This window comes from Hakea prostrata, chromosome 5, assembly GCF_041222555.1.
Source record: "Hakea prostrata isolate BN-2017 chromosome 5, UWA_Hpros_2, whole genome shotgun sequence".
Taxonomy (NCBI): Eukaryota; Viridiplantae; Streptophyta; class Magnoliopsida; order Proteales; family Proteaceae; genus Hakea; species Hakea prostrata.
This window is the reverse complement of record NC_142604.1, coordinates 18,798,593-18,818,646: the sequence shown is the minus strand read 5'-3', so window position 1 is coordinate 18,818,646 and position 20,054 is coordinate 18,798,593.

Here is a 20,054-nt window from a genome sequence, read left to right as displayed (position 1 = left end):
GCGGAGTTCATCAAGGACGAATTTGGATATTGTTAAATGTTCAATCTACCTGCCTAGAGAAAGTATCCGAAGAGATTTAAAGAACCAAATTACTTGTCATGCCTATATATGATACAAGTCATTGGAGAGTTCAACCACATGGCAATTTCACATTGAGTTCTACATGAGAGTGTAATAGACAAAAATCTTTGAAGTTTAATGATTATTTGAACTATAAATGCAGATAAAAGTATTTGGTATTATTTATAATATTTGTTTCTCATTAAGATAAAGCACAAATTCATAAATAGATCAACGTAGGGGGAGTTCATAGCAGAGTCTCCTTATGCAGCACGGATCCCTAGTAAGTTACTACACATGATTATGCTATGTTTCACTACTAACTTAAGCATATTATGGAACAGGGAGAGCATGGAGGGCTTCAAGCCTTCTAGGGAGATCAAACAGGGGGATCCCCTTTCCCCTAGTTATTTATTTTGTGCATGGAGAGGTTAAGCCATTGCATCCATAATGTAATCTCTTATGGTAGCTAGATTCCCTTGAGTTTTAGAAAAAGGACCCCCAAAATCTCTCATTTGATGTTTGTGGGTGATATGATGTGAAACCCAGCCCTAACCTTGACCCGGAAACCCTGTTGTTTGTAGGTCCGACAACCCGAAGTAAAGCAAGAAGTCAGCTATGGGCCATCCTAGTGAAAGACTTGGTGATTGGCTTTGAATCCATGAGTGTTGATGACAATGTTCTATTTATGGAAACTGAATCCTGACGAAGATCGGATTAGTTGATGGACTTGGAGTGCTCTCTATCATGGTTCGAAGGAATTTCTACCTATTAGGTAAGTCACTTGGTGTGTGTGCAAAACCCCTTTATGTTTGGATTTGATCTGAGCCTTCAATTCCCTGTTTTGGACTTGCATTGTGGAGCCAATGGGACCAATGGGTTCTGTCTTTGCTAATTAGGTCTTGCTTTCTCTATTTAAGTCCAATCTCGAGTCTACTTCGTATTTTCTGCCTTCAAACTCTTTGGAACGAACCAAAGACCTCTGTAAGTCATCTCCCTTGCGTCCTTGGTGTTTATCTTGACGGATCTTCGTCAAAACTCGTGTTCTTACACAAAAAGGTATGTCTACACTCTCTTCTTCTTCATCATCTTTGTTTTCTTTCCTTTTTGGGTTGAGACAGTAGAGGAGATGCTGCATTCTCTGTTGCAAACATCTCTGTACTTATCTCTCATGATCTTCTTAAGGATTAATGGCTAAAGTAATGTTCTTAATCATGATCATTGCAAGCTTTTGAAGTAATCATGATCTTGTCTTCGTTCATCTTTGATTTAAATTCTGATCTTCTCAAATCTATTTTATTTATCATATTAGTAGTCAATCGCTGTGTTTTCTTTACGTGATCCGTAATCTATCAATCTCTAGTTATTTCTCCTTTATCATACCATGCTTTCTTCAAGAATCATGACTGATACATCTATGGTAAGTTTTGTTTCCTTATTTAGATCCATGTTCTTCAGTCTTAGATCTATTTTCTTGAAGGTCTATGCATGCCTTTCATGATTTCTTTATCACAATCAATGATCCATCATCCTATTGTTCTTGTCTATGATTTTTACTTTGAATTCTTCAAGGACTATGATTGATCTAATTATGGTAACTTTTGTTTCCTAATTTGTAACTTGAAAACTTGATTCAATTAGTGTTTTGAAGTCCTCTATATACTAGGATGCTACCATTGTAGTTTACCCCTTGTTTGGTACCCTTTTGAACCACCAAATTCGGTTCTTTATTCTCAAAACCCTGATTTTGAAGGCCACTATCTCGGTTGGTCGACTGATTGGTTGACTGAGACAGTAGACCAATCCAATCGACCAATGAGTACAACAACTCCAGATTTGGTCTGTTTTGGATGTTTTGATATCTTTCCTTCTAGGTATCTTTCCTAATATGTTGTATACACTTGTTTAGGACCTTCTTCTCAAGTTTGTCAAGATCTTACTTGAATTCTTAATATTTCCTTTGCGAATTATATAAGGTAAGGATGGTTACTTCCTTAACTACATAAATTGTATATCTTAGTTTCTATATTTGAATCTTGTTAGTTTATTTCTTTAATTAGATTCTTGCAATGTTATACTACTGTTGTACTATCTTGATATCAGTAGCATTACTTGTTTGTATTAAATTGACTCATGTATGATTTACTTACCAGTTTTATACAAGTTGAATGTTATTATTGATTTCTTTCCATATATGAAGTTACCATATATGTGATGTTATGGATTGATGCTTGTGTATGCTTAAGTATGGTTTGGAAAGGGGAGGTGTCCTTTTGACACTTCTGTCCTTGGACTACTACGGGAATATTATGGGATGTTTCCAGAGATGCCCTTTGGACACCTTCCTAAACTGTTGGATGACATATTTAGGACTGTCTAGTAGTGTTTGGCTAGGATGTCCCGTTATGTCAGACCCTAATCGGAGGGGTATTGAGACCGAACGACCCGTGGTAGCAATGGGGATTCATGGGCGCTCAAGACCGGTAACCAATCCGTGAGAGGACAGGAATCACATTGTGGGGACCATTTATCGGTAGGGTTGCATATGGTTAGACTTGGGCTCACGGGCGCTTAAGACCGGTAACCAACCCGTGAGAGGACGTGAGAGCTTCCCGTTTACCATATGTGGATGACCTATAGGGTTGATGAGTCCGTAGTCAGGGACTATGAGGACTCTAGTGTGAAGGATATCGGAAAGGATCGCCAGGGGCGAGGAATGGACGTATCTGGATCTAACTTGATGTAACTAAGTAGGAGACTTGCATTTGGTTAGGCTTTGACCCTGACATGCGCCGGTATTTAGACCAATGGTGATGTGAGAGAGTGGTGACCTATACCCCCAGCTATGGAATGTCCCGAGGGATGCCGGACCCACTACCAAAAGGCGTTGTGTGATGAGACCTTTCTAAAGAAGTACGGTGTCATGACTTAAAGCATGTCTGCCAATAGAGACCATCATACATAGAGTTAGACTCATATTGCATCATGTGTTTCATATCATATAGCATTTTACTTTGCTTTGAAATCTTGCTATATATGTTGTTATGGATTAACTGCCTTACTGAGTTTCGTTGAAACTCATTCCTTTTGTACAATGTTTTGTTAGAATACTCTACAAGTTTTGAATATCATGATTGCTCGTATGAAGAAGTGCAGGGAGAAGAGGCATATCTCCAGGAAGGTGATTGCGGTTACGACAATTACACTAAAGATTTCGCGGGTGGTTATGCTGCGTACGATGCTTAGTCCGACCATAGAGTGGAAGCGCCCTTGTGCCATTTTTGAGATTTATACTTATAGAGATGTTGTTTATAAGATTGAGAACAATTTAGTTACCTATTGTACCTGCTATTGGGATTAGATTTCATTATGTTCCTTTTCTTTTAGAACTACTATTCCACTGGTTGTAGAGTGGGATTCCGCCTCACTTTACTTATTGATTTAGACACTCTGGTTATCTTTCGTACGATTATATACATGGTGTATTCTTTCCTTATTTGAGGGCAAGTATGGTTTGACTAGGCAAAAAACAACTTTCAATCTATAACCTTGACTCCATGTCATGGAAGGTGATGTGCAGGTTAATGCCAAAAGTCTTGGGAAACTATAGCTTATGGATTGGTAATGGCCACTCCTACCATTTTTGGAAGGATGCTTGGCCAGAACCTTGTATTATCTTTGAATATGCAGCTATGGAGAATGTCCTGAACAAATTGTAGTGGAAGGAGGTGGCTTGGTATAGACTCGAATGGATCTTGGTGGCATGACAAGAATATGAACATCCTTCCATAGGATATTTGTAAGAAAGTTCAAGCCTTTCAACCCCCTTTACAGTCTGTAGGGAAGGATATTATCCTATTGAGTCCATTGATTGGAACATTTTTTCAATTTCGTGCATACAAGTCACTAGCGGACAATATTATCGAGAACATAAGCAACCTTTTTTATGACAAATTTTAGAGAAGGGTTTGCAGATTAAAACTCTTGCTCCAGATTTTTCTTTTTGTGCAGTTGGCTTCCAAAGAGAGGTTACTAATCAACCACAGAAAGATGAAGATGAGACTCACCAAATCATAATTTTTGCAGTGTTTGCGGAGGAAGAGGAGAGGATAGCTTCCATGTTCTTCATGATTGTAACTATGCTAGAAGAATTTGGCATAATGTTAGTTTTCATGGAGCAATGAGAATATTTCTCTTTTTGTGGTTGGAAGAATGATTTCATTCAAATATTGCAAGATTTTTTGTGGAAAGGAAAGAGGAATGACCAACAAGATTCTAGTGCATATTACTACTCCCTTTGGATGTAGCCGAATAGGGATGTCCATAAAGAAGAAACGCATTCCCAACGGATGGGCTGAGTCTCATTGATGAATATCAAAGTATGTATGGTTGCAGGAGCTTGGAATTCTTGCTTGAAGCCAATTCTTAATTGTGGCTTCTGGAAGGCTCGTGTGACATGGAAAGCTCCAAGTGAGGTTGGCTAAAATGCAATGTTGATGTTGTAGTTATTAGGAAAGAAGAAAGATGATGCTATTTAAATAGGGGGAGTCTTTCAAGACAGAGATGGGAGGTACAGGGAAAGTTTTGTTAAAAAAGTTTATCAGTGCCAAGTCGTGGAGGCAGAGCTAGCAGTGATTCTTCAAAGGCTCCTTTTTGCCAATACTCTAAATTTATTGTAATTGTAGCTTAAGTCAGATACTCTTAAAGCCAGAAGGCTTTTGGGCGACAATAATGTCAATAGTGGGAGGTTTGGGCAGTTCGTTGATGACATTAGGGCTCTAGTGGGAGGTGGAGGTTGCACCACTTTGTTCATGTGTGCAAGTATCTTAATAAGGTTATTGATTGAATGTCTAAGGTGGCTCTTGAGTCTTGACATGTCAACTCCTTCAATGTTCTTTTGGATCTGGCCCTTGCCCCCAAAGGTTTTGAGGAAATCCTCAAGGCAGATCAAAATCTTCTTTTAGCTGAGTTTGTTTAGTTTTCTTTCTTTGGATTGGTTGCTTGTGCCAAAAAAAAAAATTCATTTTCATTTATGCAGGTACCACTAATGACATGTGTTGAGTTGCTACTTAAGTGGGTAAAATAGTAAAATTAGCAAAAACTAGAACAAAAACTTGTTTTTCTCTACCTCCAACCTCCACAACCAATCCACATTTCCTCTTCTTTTTGTAACTCCTTCAGAAGACTTTGCGCTTTAGTTTCCGTCCATTGAGCAAAAGAGGAATTTTGCTTGCATTGAATGAGTTTTAATTCTGCTTTTTATCTTTTATGGTACATAAACGGACCAAAGGCCCAAACAAAACCAAAACCAACTAACTAGCCAAATTTTCCTGAAGGATCTCCATCAACTCCGAATGCAGATCCTGACAAAATAGCGAATCCCCATCAATCTTAAAATGCATCTTCGATACCCAATTAGTAGCCTTATTACCAAGACCATCTAGTTCTACTTTTAGTTCTTTATTATCTTGAAATTACCAAAGACTTCTTTATTCCACTTTCAAAAAGTGACTTGGCAATAGGGAATTTCTTTCAAATATTTTCTCCTCAGCCAAACCAGTGATATTGATGGATCAAGCTTTTGTAGCAATATTTTTACATTAATAATGTTTGAATTACATTGATTCAAGGTGAAGGGCCTCCTAACTTTCACTTTCCCTTCATCATTGTCACTAAAGGTTATGGTCAGAACTAACTGCAAGTTTCACAAATACAACCACATCATCGAGAGTTTGTCTCCATTCTGAGTTATAGATTGCATGATCCAATCTGATTCTGATGTTTGCAGCCCCCACTCTCTTATTGTTCCACGTGAAACAAGAACCTTGATAGCCTAAGTCAAGATAGTTTAATCATCCATAAACTCTCTAAGAACTTCACAATCCCTAAGGACATGTTTGGTTACATGAATCCAGAGATTTGAAATCTCTGGATTCATGAATGGGAGATTTATACTCGTTTGGTTGTGAAAATCTCTAGATTCATGAAATATAAAGATTCATCTTTTTACACTAAAAATGTGAATCTGTAGATTTATGGGTATGAGGTGAAATCCAGAGATTTCATCTCAACTATAAAAACGCGAAAATTTGCACATTCACAAAAATCACAAATGAATCCACTGATTTAATTCTACATATTCGGTTAACCAAATAGTTAATTTTATAAATTATGACTCCATAGATTTGAAATCTATAAATTTGAAATCTATAGATATTTGAAATCTCCAGACTCATGTAACCAAACAGGCCCTAAAGTGCTTTTGAGATCCTCTTGACTTTTCCTACCAAGTAAGGTGAGAGTTCAATTCTACAGAACTCAACCAATTATCATGATAATGGTGACATCTACAGGTAATACGGTTTGACACTTTCTTCTTATTACTCTTAATAGGATCGCCATACACATATGTGAAATAGAAAAAGGGAGAGTAGGATTGCTCTTGATAATGCATCAAATGTTTTCAATTATCCATTGAATATACTCTTGAAGTATTGTAATAAGCTACAATGGTTGAGGGGATCATAAAATATGAAAGATGGAATGTATGTGGTGAGGCTTCATTGAAGAAAAAAGACAAGGCTTGTGATATTGAATATTTGAAGATTCAATTCTCCCCTACATGGGGTTAGTTGAACATTCTAGTGGCAAAACTCTTGAGACACTTTCGAAGATTTTAATAAAGTCCATATAAGAGGAAGTTGCAAGAGGATTAATCTCTAAACTTATAGGTCCTTATATCTATTGGTATATTTGTGTTTGAAGCAAGGTGCAACTTTTCGGATTTTTGCCGTTCAGTAGATGGCAAACTGAAACGGCTGCCAAAACTCGAGATATCGCCGAAAAACTAATTATTGTTTTTTATTAAAAATATCGCGATTTTTAACGATTTTTCATCAAAAAAATGCGTCCGAATTGAGGTTTGATTTGACTCATCACTCACGTCAGTCAGTGTACAGTGCACTCACCCACCCCTCCGGCCCTCTCTCGTTCTCTCTCTAATCTCGGGTTGGCTACCATTGATTTAGAAAGAAAAAAAAAAAAAAGAATGTGTGGTGTAAGATTCACGTGGTTCAAACTTCAAAGTCAATGTAATTAATGTATACAGTAAACTTCACTTTACCTTCCCAAGTTCCCATTCCACTTTCCTAAGTTTTCTTGTCATTCATGTTAACCAAATAACGAGCAGATTGAGGAGCATCGTCTCCGATGACGATGAGTTGAAGAGTAGAATCCGATCATTTTCTTTCTCACCATTTTCAACTTTTCCTCAGAAGCACATGTGTCTCGGCGAGATTTTGCCATTTCGTTGTTCGGCATCCAGCGAACCGGCGAGGTTCGTTGAGATTTCGTACCTTGGTTTGAATATATAGATTGTAGGGTAGGTGTACACATTTGATAAAGCCTTGGAGTTTGGCCAAATATACTTGATATATGTATTACATGTATAGGTGTTGGTGCAAACCAATTTAATAATGAGCTATCGTAATTTGGTTTGGGGCTAAGGTCAAAAGGAACTTGTGACCATAATTCACAAATTCTATTTAAAATTTTAAAATCTAGTTTAGGTTTGAGTTTTAAATTCAAAAGAGTTTGAACATTTTAGCTTTGTTTGTGACTGATTTGAACTTTGGAGTTTACTTATAATTTTATATTTAAAAAAAAATCAACTTAACCAATATGGTAAGGATTAAAACTACTTGGTTCTCCTCCTTTCATGGTATTAGAGCAAATGTGAAATATTCAAAATTCAAAGCAGTTTGTGTTTAACAAAATTTTGACTCATTTCATTATTTATTGATCAAATTCTTTACAAATTCATTAGCTGCAATTAATGATAAAGAACAAGAGTTAGATTATACTTTAAATGGCTTATGTCTAGATTATACCACTTAGATTAAAACTGTTGAAAACATCAATCCATTTGTTTCATTTCTAGACCTTCAAGTTAAATTATTAATACATAAACAATGACTCTATTATGGCTATAGTAATACAATTTCGCTTTACCTAATCCCACCTCCTCCCACGACTCTCTTTAACACTAGTTCCACTCAACAACCTAACCATTGATCATTAAATTGTTGCAACCCAAACTGATTCGTAACCAATAACCCAAGATCAAATAATAGTCGATCATTTATTGTTATTCCAAAATACTACATATAATCTAACCAATCTCCCAATCACTATATTCAATCCATTAAATGTCAGATCTATGTTAAAATTGGCCACCTAGCTAGCAAGTGCTATTTCAAGTATTCATAAAGCTGAAATAATGCTTCATTATCCCCTCCTACACCATATGTAGGCTTGTACATTAATGCAATATCAACAAACAATACTAGGTAGATTCCAAACATTGGTGCTACCAATCAATCACATGACATTTGATCATGTTACTCTGAAATAGTTAACTACTTATAATGGAGATGAACAGGTTTCAATCAGTAATGATATGAAACATTCAATAACTCAAACTACATCATTACTTTTGAAAACTCCATTAGACTTTTTGCAATCAAATAATATTCTTATTGTCCCATAAAGTTTCAAAAATTTACTTTCAATTTCTCAATTGACTACTGACAAAAATTGTCCTACTGATTTTTTCCCCATGGATTTTTTGCATTAAGGATTTGAAGTCCAACGCAATTCTACTGAAGAGCCCAATCAAAGAAATATGTTAGTCACTTCTGGCTAATGTTGTGCCTTTCTTAGCTCTTTATAATTCTAATGCATCTTTTGAAATTGGCGTCGCTAGTTTAGTCATCTATCTTCGTCAGTTTTAGATAAATTCTCAGGTACTATTTTGAGTCATTCATTTTCTAAAATATATTGCCTTTATGAGGATTATTAGCTAGGAAAGCATCATAAATTACAACCATCATAATTTATGGGGACCATCAAGAACTTTGTCAGTTAGTGGTATCATTCCTATATTAGTTTTTGATATGGAGAAATTATGATCAGACCGGGTTCATACCTGGTTCGACCCTCGACCCCGATCGAGATAGAGGGAACCGACTAGCTCCCGAGCGAACTGGATCAGAAGATGGCTTGCCTGAGGAAGAAAACTTATTCAGCTACAACCATGCCCTAATCCTACTTATGGATTAGGGTAATTACCCTAATGATGGCAGACTCGAATTGACGGCTGCAACTAATCATTATCGAAGGGATAATCATCACATAACCTAAAGGGTTATCTCAGGAGTCTTCTACTAGTCCAAACTAGTAGAAGTCTATTGCTCAACGGATCTAACTGTTAAGATCCAAAGACTACCCGAAGAAGGCTCAAGTGCATCCAATGAAGGAGATTCGAAGGTACACTCTATATAAACCTCACTACCATATGAGGTGAGGGGATCGAAAACACACAATCTGAGACTCAGGTTCTAGATACATACTGATAGACGTAAACTATCAGCGGCTTACTATCTAGATCACCTTTCCCAATTCTTCATTCCTTAGCTCTGTGCTTCTAGCAGAGCCGTTTGTGGTTAAGTTCATCAACTGACTTAGCCTTCGGAGGTGGACTCCCGACCCCCGCGGTCAGGCCACATCTGACGCTTTCGTTTTGCAGGTCATCACGAGGAGATCTAAGGGCTGAGCAGATTTTGGACGCATCATTTGGCGCCGTCTGTGGGAAGCGACTTGAAAAGCCATGGTGACTAGATCAGCAACAGCCTCAACAGCCGCTGCAAAGCGCAATTCCGGTGTTCAAATCCCTGGAGCGAATAATCCAGATATTCCCCAGGGAAGCCAAAATCCTATCGAGGTAGATGGTGGTCAGAGAGGACATAATCCTCCTGATACATTCCAAGATCAATTGGATCAGGTAAAGATTCAACTTTTGGAGGTGAGCCAAGCACTCCGCCTGCTCACCAGACGAGTGGTTTTACCACAAGAACCTGATCAACGCGATTCAGGGAGACGTGCGTTGCCACGTGATCAAAGATTGGCTGAAGACCGGAATATCGGTCAGAATTTTCGTGAAGGAGATCGAGGACCTAGGAGGATTGACGATCAACCTAGGCGAGACGATCGATTCGACAGACCGCAAGAGAGTACAACTGATTCAAATACAAGGTTGGATACAGGGGGTAAGAACTCACTCACCAACTGTCAGAAGAACCGTTCGCGATGATCGAGCAGTTCGCGACAAGCGGAATGTTTGGGAAGGACGGGCTGTTCGTGATGATCGATTAGCACGGGATGATCGTGTTAATCGAGGTCGTGATCATATTGCTGAAGATCACCCGACCCAGATTGGTCAGGAATTGGCCAACATCAATGAGAAATTATGGCGAGTTGGCTAAGGGCGGGATAAGCGAGGATATTTACTCAGTCATTCGGAAGACCCCCTTTGCCGAGCCAATTGCGGGATATCAGTTTCCCCATAACTTTCGTTTGCCTACCTTTTCTACATTCGATGGCTCCGGAGACCCAACAGCTCACATTGGCTATTACCAACAAACCATGGCAGTTTCAAGTAATTCTGATGAAATTTTATGCATGGTTTTTGGTTCATCTCTAACTAGAGCAGCACAAAAGTGGTTTTCGAACCTCCCCTCTGGAAGGATCGTAAACTTTGATGAATTGGCGCGCAAATTCATAGGGCGATTCCAGAGTGGAATACAGGTCAAGAAAATGGAAGAAACCTTGTTTCTTGTCGGACAAGGAAAGAACGAATCAATCAGAGAGTTTCTGAAAATATTCAACAAAGTAACGATGGAGATAGAAAATTTGGATGAGCAAGTAGCCAAAAGCTGCTCTATTCACGGGACTCACTAATCGGAAACTCCTGGAGTTATTACTACGGGATATGCCTGCGACTTATCTTGAGTTGGTACGAGAGATGCGAGAAGCGAGGCTGAAGTCATGGAGATTCTAGACGCGCGCCAAGGAGATAATAAAGTCTCCAATAAGGAGCAAAGAAGGCTCCTGAGCGAGAAGCGCGAAGCCAAAGAAAAATGTCCGTGATCGGGTTGGAAAATCTCAGGCTTGGCGCCAAAGGTCTCCCGGTAAAAGTGAGTACACTCCATTGAATGTTCCTCGGGCTGATATTTTAAATATCATCAAAAGAAAAAATATCTTGAAGTGGCCGCCTAAAATTCTTTTGAAACCCGGAGAGCAGCGGCGGGATCGAGAAAAGTATTGCCGATTCCACAAAGGACTATGGTCATTATACAAATGACTGTCGTCATCTCGAAAGCGAGATATTGAGAGATTAATATCTCAGGGACACTTGTCCAATTTTGTTAGCAGAAGGAGGGAGGAGCCACGTGAGCCACGCGCGGCTGCTCCTAAAAGGGATCGTTCGGTTAGTTCAGAACGATCAAGGGAGGCCCCGAAGTCTAAGAAGGGCAAGGAGGTGATTGAAGCTACTCGGTCACCGATCCTTACTATCTTCGGGGGACCGGAGCCCGAATCACTCCGGAGTTTGAAAACAAAGTCCAAATTTGTCGGAACCGGAGAGACGCAGAAGCGAAAAAAGCTGAATGGTGAAGATTCTATCACCTTTAGCGAGGAGGACGAAAGAGACGTTTGTTTACCTCATGATGATGCCATAGTCATCAAGGTAGAGATTGCACGTCGGGAAGTGCATAGAGTTTTGGTTGATACGGGGTTGCAGGTGACCTAATTTCTTACGAAGTGTATCAAAAATTGAAGGTGGATCGGGACTTGATGAAACCTTCATCCACACATCTATATGGTTTTGCAGGGTCATCTGCGGTGGCGGAAGGATCGGTCCAGTTGGACTTATCTATTGGAAGTTTTCCTAAGGAAGCAATCGCCCGAATCAATTTTTTGGTGGTTCGGGAAGTGCCAGCTTACAATATTATCCTCGGGCGACCATCTTTATCCAAGATAGGTGCTATTGTTTCGACAAAACACCTGAAGATAAAATTCCCGACTGATATGGGAATTGGTCAAGTCTCCTCTGACCAGAGGATCTCTCGGCAATGTTACGTTGCCTATTTAAAAGACAAGGAGGGCCCGAGGAAGGTAACTGCCCTACCTATAGAAGTTCGAGACGATCGGGAAGAAGCAGAGATGCAAAGACCCGAACCAGTGGAGAAGCTGGAACAAATCAAGTTGTGTACCGAGGATGAGAAAAAGATTACTTATATCGGGTCTGAACAGCTGGAGGAATTTAAAGATGAGTTGAAGTTATTTCTTCAACAGAATAAAGACGTATTTGCATGGTCTGCTGAAGACATGCCAGGAATCGATCGGGCTGTCGGAGAGCATAAAATCTGGATTGATCCTAAGGTGAAACCAGTGATACAGAAAAGGAGAAATTTCTCCATTGAAAAGTATGAAGCCGTTCGTAGTGAAGTTGAAAAACTCAAGAATTCTAGTTTCATAGAACCAATTGAATGCCCAACTTGGTTGGCCAACGTGGTAATGGTAAAAAAGGCGAATGGAAAGTGGAGAATGTGTACAGACTACACAGATCTTAACAAGGCTTGCCCTAAAGATTGCTATCCGTTGCCTCGGATTGACCTCTTGATAGATGCGACTGCAGGATATGAAACTCTAAGTTTCATGGATGCCTACTCGGGGTATAATCGGATCCTTATGAATAAGGAGGATGAAAAGTTCTGACTTTCATGACTGATCGTGAAAGCTATTATTATAAGGTCATGCCTTTTGGCCTGAAGAACGCAGGAGCAACATATCAGAGGGCCGTCAACAAGATTTTTAAAGAGCTGATAGGAAAGAATGTTGAAGCTTATGTTGACGACATGCTAGTGAAGAGCTTTACAAAAGCAAATCATATTGCAGATTTGATTGAGGTATTCTCAGTACTGCAAAAGTATCAAATGAAGCTGAACCCAGAAAAGTGTGCCTTTGGAGTCTCCTCGGGCAAATTTTTGGGCTTCATGGTATCACAGAGAGGAATTGAGGCTAATCCTGCCAAAATACAAGCTCTGAATGATATGGAGGCTCCCAAAACTGTTCGTGATGTGCAGTGTTTAACAGGGAGAGTTGCTGCTTTGAATCGATTCATCTCCAAGTTTGGAGAAAAATGTTTGCCTTTCTTCAAGGCACTCAAAGACTTGAAGGGCAGCAAGGAAGCAAAATGGACCGAAGAGTGCCAGAAAGCTTTCGAGGAGTTAAAAGAAGCACTTGGACAACCACCGATCTTGTCCAGACCAGAGAAGGGGGAAATATTACAGCTATATCTAGCGATGTCCCTTTCAGCGGTCAGTGCAGTACTTGTTCGTGAAAAAGATAAAAAACAGTGGCCGATTTACTATGTAAGCCACGTATTGCTAGATGCGGAGACAAGATATTCGCAAATTGAGAAGCAGGCTTTGGCTCTCATGATGGCCGCCAGGAAGCTAAGGCCATATTTTCAGGCTCATCCAATTGAGGTATTTACAACTTTTCCTCTTAGTAAAGTTCTTAATAAACCTGATTTGTCTGGAAGAATGGTGTCCTGGTCGGTTGAACCCAGCGAGTTCCAAGTGAGCTTTAAGCCCAGAACTGCAATCAAGGCTCAGGCATTAGCCGATTTTGTAGTAGAAACTACTGCACCGGTGGAATCCACCATCAAGGATCCCATTATACCAACCACTTGGGAGGTATATATAGATGGTTCGAGTAATAAAGATGGAGCAGGAGCTGGAATTCTATTAAGAAGTCCAGCAGGATTTATTATTCGATATGCTTTGAGATTTGCATTTGAAGGGAGTAATAACGAAGCAGAATATGAGGCTTTGATAGCTGGACTTCGGTTGTCAAAAGCATTGTCTATTGTAGATGTTACTATTTATAGTGACTCTCATCTTATAGTCAACCAAGTCCAGGGGGAGTATGGTATTAAAGAACCACGCTTGCAGAAATATCGAGAGATAGTGCAGGCATTTCAAAACCAATTTCGGAATTTGTAGATGTCTCAGATTTCGAGGAATGAAAATTCAGTGGCAAATGAGCTATCCCGACTAGCCAATGCCAAAGAAAAGAATCTAGACCCTTCGGTCTATATTGAAGAGATAACTTTTCCAAGTTATCATGAGAAAGAAATTTCTTATATTGAAGCAGAGCGTTGCTGGATGGATCCGATAATCGAGTATCTGAGAGATGACAAATTACCTGAGGATCCGAAAGAGGCAAGGTTGATCAAGATACGATCAGTGAGATTTGTCATTTAGAATGGGAGACTATACAAAAGATCTTATTCTGGACCCCTTATGAGATGTATAGGCCCCGAAGGAGCAAAATCAGCTTTGGCTGAGGTTCATGAAGGAATTTGTGGAGCTCACATGGGTGGACGAGCCCTGGCTCACAAAATTCTCAGACTTGGGTTATATTGGCCTAAGGTCCAAGAGGCTGCTATGGAATATGTTTGTCGGTGTGGTAACTGTCAAATTCATGCTACAGTATCGAAGCGCCCGGCTGAAACCATGACTTCAATTCTAGATCCCATTCCCTTTGCGATGTGGGGAATTGATATCATAGGCAAATTCACCAAGGCGTCAGGCGGACGGGAATATCTGATAGTAGCAATTGATTACTTCACGAAATGGGTTGAAGCCGATTCCAGCAGCAATTACTGAGAAAAAAGTGGAAAAATTCGTGCTTGAGTCAATCATATGATCGAGCAATTTTACAGAACATATATGATCGAGCATCGTATGTCCTCAGTGGCATACCCCCAGAGCAATGGACAGGTAGAGGTTACTAACCGAACGCTACTGGAAGGAATAAAGAGAAGACTCGAAGCTGACAAAGCTTCTTGGGTCGAAGAACTTCATAATGTATTGTGGGCCTATAGAACTACGGTTCGAACACCCACAGGAGAAACTCCATTCAGGTTGGCATATGGATCCGAAGCATTGGCACCAGTGGAGATAATGGCGGGGACATTACGGGATCGTGAGTTCGAGGAAAAAGCAAATGAACAAGGACTGCTTGATAGTCTTGATCTGTTGGACGAAGTTCGGGCAAAGGCAATAGCACGAACTCAACATTATCAAAGAAGGATAGCGTCTCATTATAATACTCGAGTGAAGAATCGTCGGTACTTAGCCGGAGATTTGGTGTTGAGAAACACCCTAGCTTCCGACCCGCGTCACCAAAGAGAATTGGACCCTTCCTGGGAAGGACCTTATATGGTTGTAAAACCAGTCGGTTCAAGAGCTTACAGGCTGAAGAACATCAACACCCAGAAAGAGTTGGATCGGTCGTGGAATGCCAGGCATCTCAAAAAGTTTTAATCTTGATGATGATTTCAATTTTGTTCGCGATGTAAACATTTTCAACTCAATCAATGCAATTTTTGGCTTTCAACAAATTATCTTTTGATTGGGGGGCATCATACACCACATTCAAGAACAAGATCCAACTATAAGGCATCGGATGAAAATCCGTGTGGGTCCTTCATCACTTATGGAATTTTTTCGGATCTTCTTAAGTCGAGGCATCGGATGAAAATCCGAGTGAGTTCCTTTTGCAAGGCGTCGGTTTGAAACCCAAGTAAGTTCCTTCAAGACTTATTGAATTTTCGAATAATCCTTAAGTAAAGGCATCGGTTTAAAACCCGAGTGAGTTCCTTCTCAGACTTATTGTATTTCTCCGGAAATCCTTAAGTAAAGGCATCGGTTTAAAACCCGAGTGAGTTCCTTCTCAGACTTATTGTATTTCTCCGGAAATCCTTAAGTAAAGGCATCGGTTTAAAACCCGAGTGAGTTCCTTCTCAGACTTATTGTATTTCTCCGGAAATCTTTAAGTAAAGGCATTGTTTCAAACAACTAAGACCTAATTGCAACAGCGATTCAAGTGGCTAGCAAAGTTCAAGATGAAGTTAATTTCTTATTTCTTCAAAAGATCGAAAGAAGCCAGTATCAAAACAATTACAAGAGCTGGATACAATCTTCGGTCAAAAAAGAAAGTCATCATCGGTGATTATTAAGAAGTTATACAAGATCGACACAACTTTGCTAGGACAAACATATGAGTCAACCATTGGTGTGGATTCAAGGAAAAGAAGAGGAGAAATGAGGATTACAAAAAATATCTCGGTATGCATAAGATCCTCCGCAATTTCATACTCTTTGTCCAGCTTATCCAGGAGAAGTATGGTCCTCGACCAAACTTGCATTCAAGACAAGCTCGTCATAATTGACTTCTTCCAGGGGAGAATAAACAGGAGAATCTTCCAGATAATGCATAATATCTGGATCGGAAGGTGGAGGATCAATCTTATCTTTGGTCCAGTCAGGAGGAGGAATACCCAGGTCGGTAAATACTTCAGGATGGCAAACAACACTGTAGGGAGTCGTATCAAAATGAGGATCCTTCCTTAATATTGATTCCCATACTTCGTTCTCACCATCCCGGTACGCCTGCAAGTTATAAGCATTCAGCATATCAACAAAGGCCTTACTGTGTAAATACTTGAAGACGCAGGCTCTGCGAACATCAGTTGGAAGGGATTCGGGCAAAGGAACGACAGCTTGCCTTTGGGGTAACGTTTCAAATCCTTTGGCTCCTGACTTTCCAACTGCTCGCTCCAATTGCCGGATCTTCTCCCTGGCATCATCCAAGTCCGACTGAAGACGACCGATCATCGAATTCTTTTCTCCTACAACCTCCCAAGCTAGTTTCCTAAGGCGAGCAATCTCAGCATCTTTAGCTTCAGAGATTTCCCGAAGCCTGGAAACTTCATTGCTCAACCTATTGAGCCTAGAGGCTGCTTCCACTTGGTTGTGGAAGTTACTAGTAAGACTCTTGCAAATAACTTCCGAGTTAAAAAGGAGCAGAAGAGTAATTTTTCAGAATCAAAAGATAATGAAGAAAGACTTACATCACCAGTGACTTCATAAAGACTTCATCTGTGAGTTTGGAAAGCACTGCGCTCTCAGAAGTCATTCGAGCAGCAGTGCACCATTCCAACGCTTTGTCAAACTCGTTTGACACTAATTCGGGCGAAGGATGAGAAGGATGAGCTACATCAAGAGAAGGATGAGCTGCATCACCTGTCACCCGACGGCGCTTCCTGGTGGCAAAATCCTCCAACTCCAAAGGAGAGGAGGAGGATACCAAACAAGCACTAGAATTGGAAATAGGAGCAGCACCTGTTGGGACCACACCTTCATCAGATGCCAACATAGTTGCCTCAGATGCCCGAAGAGTCTCCTTCGGGGGTGCACCAACGGTCTCTGCAGCAAGGGCGTCAGCAGCGCCATCAACAACGGAGTGATCAAGATCTTCCTGGGAAAGACGAGCGATCACTTCGGGCAAAAGAGGCGTATGGGTGGCATCAATAGAAACTGTGGAAATCTGACTTGAAAATTCACTAACAGCAGTCGCCTTACGCTTGGAGGATTCACTAGCTGAAACCACCTCACTGGCCCCAACCACCGCCGACGGAACGATTTTCTTGCTAGACTTCGCTCTGATAAAGATCGGGTTGATCTTGGGAGCCACTATGTAAACAGAAAAGCCGTATCAGTACAGATATCCAACGACGACAAAAAAAAGGGAAAACCCTAGTTCTCTATCACTTAAGAAAAACCCGATTAACTAAACCCCAAGTACTACTACTGTGCAGTTTACTCAAGGGGGAAGTGGGGAAAGAGATGAGTAATCAAAAAAAAAAACTCACTTGTTCAGAAGTTGATAGAGCTATTGTTGGAGTATGAGGAATACGGGAGCAGGCAGAAGGACGGAATGTCGCTTTAGCACTTTAGCAAATCTAACTTGCAGATAGCAGGATAGATGGAGAGTACCCATGAAGGCTTTAAATAGCCTCAGGTATTAAGACAACGGTTGAAAGCTAAGGACAACCAATGGCCCAGATCGAAATGACGCTTCGAAATCCGCAGAAAGCAAGATCAACGGCCGGAGGGATGCCACATGGAAACATGTGGAGGCGAGCACCCGATGCAGAGATACCTCCACTCGTCGCACCGCCATTATAATAATGGGTGTATTTCCGATTCATTGGAAATAGTGAATGGTATACCAAAGCAAGAAAACGTTTGGACTTCGCAGAAGGGAAACGTGTGGACTTTGCAATAAATGAAGTAGTGGGGAAGATTAATGCATCTTTCCGAAACACATCTTCACAATATTTCTGCAAGATTATTATTCGTCGAAGAATGTGAAGTTGAGTGATAAGTTTTATCATTTATACTTTGATATTCAAGACAAGATTTCGGCAGGAGACAGGGAAATGGAAAGGCCAACATGAAAAAGAAATGTCTATTCATTAACAAGGAGGTCAATCTTTACAAAAAAAAAAAAAAAAAAAGATAACTCCCTAAGCCTCTTCTTCATTGTTGCTCGAGGGACCCTGGTCGGGAGGACTTTTCTTAGGATCTTGAGAAGAGCCTTCCTCAAGAATGACATTGACTGAGTCCTCTATAGCAGCAGCTTGAGACTCGGCTTGTGATTTCTCCTTTGGAAGCGCCGGCTCGTCAGCCAGGTATGCCTCATATTGAGGGTCAGCTGGAAAAGGATCATTTTCTTCCCGAGCCCAGTCTGGGAGATCCATGCCTACTTTCCCGAAGACCTCTTTATGGCACACCTCACGAAAGGGAGCAGTATCGAAGGAAGGGATTGATGCGAGAATTCGCTCCCAAACGTCATTCTGCCCCAAGCGATAAGCTTGAATGTTGTAGGCACCTAGCAGCTCGGAGAAAGGTACGCTGTTCAGGTATTTCCGAACACACTCCTTCCGAAGCTCTGGCTTGATATGCTCGGGCTTGCTAGGGACCGCCCACTTCAGATATTCTTTGTTCTTCCTACATTGAAATTCAAGCCTGTCACCGAACAACGTGGCAGCTTCCTTTTGCTTCCTGGCCTCGCGCTCGGCAGCAGTAGCACGAGCCTTCGAAGCATCAAGAGCCTCCTTGAGGGAGATCACTTCTTCCTCATGCTTTTTCTGCAGCTCCTCAGCAGCTGCAGTCAGCCGGTCTATCTCAGAATTGGCCTTGGCCAAGTTCTCTTCACAGGTTTGCAACAAGGAGCTGTTGCGGCCAACCCGGCTCAATGCTTCCATGTGTTGATAGAAGCTCAACACGGCATTCCTGGGAAGGCGGAAAATATCAGAAGAAGTCATAAGAAATTATAAAAAAATAAGTAAGCGAGAAGACCGGTACCTTGTGGATTGACTAACAAGGGCAACGTCATCCAGGTTTTCAAATTCCTGGCGATCAGAAGAAACAAGACTGAGGGAGCTCCACTCAGCAACTTTCTCAGGGTCCCGAGTCACCCTATCGGTCAACTTCAGGGTCCACTCGGGGGTGAAGACCTCCTCACAATCCGTTGAAGCTTTGGATTTTTTATGGGAGGAAGCATCAATTGTATCATGCCTCCTTTTGGTTCGGGCGAAGGAGGAGACATTAGACCTCTCCACCATTGGCTTCTTCCCTTTACCCGAAGCATCAGCCACGGGCCTGATATTCCTAATACCCCTATAAGAGGGGTCAAGAGAGGGAACAAAAGCCTCTTGATCTACGGTCAAGGCTCTGGGTGATCGTTGCTCGGCTGTCGCAACGGCCCTAGTGGCTTTCACTCGCAGGTTCTCGGGGTTCATTCTTGGAGGCACTGCAAAGAAGAACAAGAGTCAGAATTAAAGACATATCACTTCAGTAAAATTAAAGGATGATGGTTAGAAGCTCACAATGAGCCAAGCCCCAGTACTGAAGAATGGAGTTATACTCCACCTCAAGTCCATGTATCTCTTGATACCATGGAATGGATTTGATCTTCTTGACGGCCGCCTCGTCTTCTTTGGATAAGAGGAGGCCTCGGTTATTCTCGGAAGAAGAAGTACACCGCCTCCAGGCGGTTGGGAAGTTAAGATCCGATGGAGGCGCTCGACAGAAAAAGTATCGTTCGCGCCATCTTTTGTGGTTAGAAGGGCAAGTTCCTTTGGCAAGGATGCTGCCCCTCCAATCAAGTTCAGCCTTATTGCGTTTGGACAGAAAAACCCATCCGGGAGGATGGGAGATAGAAAGAACATGAAAATG